Genomic DNA, 2,500 nt, shown 5'->3' on the forward strand with positions numbered 1-2,500 from the left:
CCGCCATCCGCATTACAGTGTATAGCTGCAAGGTGTTTAACATGAAGCGATACTCTGGGGACCGGGCAGTGCGAGTAGCAAACTATATTGCGGGGGTTGCAGTTAGGCAACACTACACTAATTTAACGCGTCGTATGACAATTACAGAGCAGGTTAAGGCCCAACGTGTGTTGGGTTAAGGCCCAACGTGTGTTGGGTTAAGGCCCAACGTGTGTTGGGTTAAGGCCCAACGTGTGTTGGGTTAAGGCCCAACGTGTGTTGGGTTAAGGCCCAACGTGTGTTGGGTTAAGGCCCAACGTGTGTTGGGTTAAGGCCCAACGTGTGTTGGGTTAAGGCCCAACGTGTGTTGGGTTAAGGCCCAACGTGTGTTGGGTTAAGGCCCAACGTGTGTTGGGTTAAGGCCCAACGTGTGTTGGGTTAAGGCCCAACGTGTGTTGGGTTAAGGCCCAACGTGTGTTGGGTTAAGGCCCAACGTGTGTTGGGTTAAGGCCCAACGTGTGTTGGGTTAAGGCGCAACATAGGTTAGGTTAAGGCGCAACATAGGTTAGGTTAAGGCGCAACATAGGTTAGGTTAAGGCGCAACATAGGTTAGGTTAAGGCGCAACATAGGTTAGGTTAAGGCGCAACATAGGTTAGGTTAAGGCGCAACATAGGTTAGGTTACGGCGCAACATAGGTTAGGTTAAGGCGCAACATAGGTTAGGTTAAGGCGCAACATAGGTTAGGTTACGGCGCAACATAGGTTAGGTTAAGGCGCAACATAGGTTAGGTTAAGGCGCAACATAGGTTAGGTTAAGGCGCAACATAGGTTAGGTTAAGGCGCAACATAGGTTAGGTTAAGGCGCAACATAGGTTAGGTTAAGGCGCAACATAGGTTAGGTTAAGGCGCAACATAGGTTAGGTTAAGGCGCAACATAGGTTAGGTTAAGGCGCAACATAGGTTAGGTTACGGCGCAACATAGGTTAGGTTAAGGCGCAACATAGGTTAGGTTAAGGCGCAACATAGGTTAGGTTAAGGCGCAACATAGGTTAGGTTATGGCGCAACATAGGTTAGGTTACGGCGCAACATAGGTTAGGTTACGGCGCAACATAGGTTAGGTTAAGGCGCAACATAGGTTAGGTTAAGGCGCAACATAGGTTAGGTTAAGGCGCAACATAGGTTAGGTTAAGGCGCAACATAGGTTAGGTTAAGGCGCAACATAGGTTAGGTTAAGGCGCAACATAGGTTAGGTTAAGGCGCAACATGGGTTAGGTTAAGGCGCAACATGGGTTAGGTTAAGGCGCAACATGGGTTAGGTTAAGGCGCAACATGGGTTAGGTTAAGGCGCAACATGGGTTAGGTTAAGGCGCAACATGGGTTAGGTTAAGGCGCAACATGGGTTAGGTTAAGGCGCAACATGGGTTAGGTTAAGGCGCAACATGGGTTAGGTTAAGGCGCAACATGGGTTAGGTTAAGGCGCAACATGGGTTAGGTTAAGGCGCAACATGGGTTAGGTTAAGGCGCAACATGGGTTAGGTTAAGGCGCAACATGGGTTAGGTTAAGGTACAATATGGGTTAGGTTAAGGTACAATATGGGTTAGGTTAAGGTACAATATGGGTTAGGTTAAGGTACAATATGGGTTAGGTTAAGGTACAATATGGGTTAGGTTAAGGTACAATATGGGTTAGGTTAAGGTACAATATGGGTTAGGTTAAGGTACAATATGGGTTAGGTTAAGGTACAATACGGGTTAGGTTAAGGTACAATACGGGTTAGGTTAAGGTACAATACGGGTTAGGTTAAGGTACAATACGGGTTAGGTTAAGGTACAATACGGGTTAGGTTAAGGTACAATACGGGTTAGGTTAAGGTACAATACGGGTTAGGTTAAGGCACTTGGGGGGGGGGGGGGCCCGGTTTGTTGATTGTGATTATCGTAAGTAAATGACTGCGGCATCATCTGATTTGCCACGTCAGGGTGCACCTTTGGCTCATAACAGGCGGCGCTCTGATTCCATGCTTGTGGCAGACCTGTGTCTTTCATTCCTGCCATTGTTTGTGTGGTGTGACAGGAGGCAGTATTGTGATGTTGGGTGCACCCCTGTCTGGGACATGTGTGGGTGTTGGTGGCTTAGCTGAGCAATGGTGGTTGTCGGAAGGGTGGGATATTCTGTTTTCCGAGTGGACCTCCCGGTCTGGTTATGATAGTGTGGATTGTCTAATGTGGCAGAGAGGATGCACTGGGTGTTGTTCCATGCTGGTGCTTACATATTGTCTGTGTGCCTGTTACAGGCAGAGAGTAGTGCGTGATAAGAGTGTCTGGCTGACGTGTGATTGTGAGCAGAGTCTTTCAGCATGTATACGGACAGGTCTATACATTATCTGTATTCTGATGGCTCTATCTATTACTAATCAGCGCCGTGTATACGTTTAATCCGGTTCCAGTCGAAACTATTGTATCTCTGTACATTAGTGACACGGCGAGCCCGCTATGTAGTTACTCGTCTCGGCAGCTTCC

This window comes from Schistocerca americana, unplaced genomic scaffold, assembly GCF_021461395.2.
Source record: "Schistocerca americana isolate TAMUIC-IGC-003095 unplaced genomic scaffold, iqSchAmer2.1 HiC_scaffold_887, whole genome shotgun sequence".
In the NCBI taxonomy this organism is placed as follows: domain Eukaryota; kingdom Metazoa; phylum Arthropoda; class Insecta; order Orthoptera; family Acrididae; genus Schistocerca; species Schistocerca americana.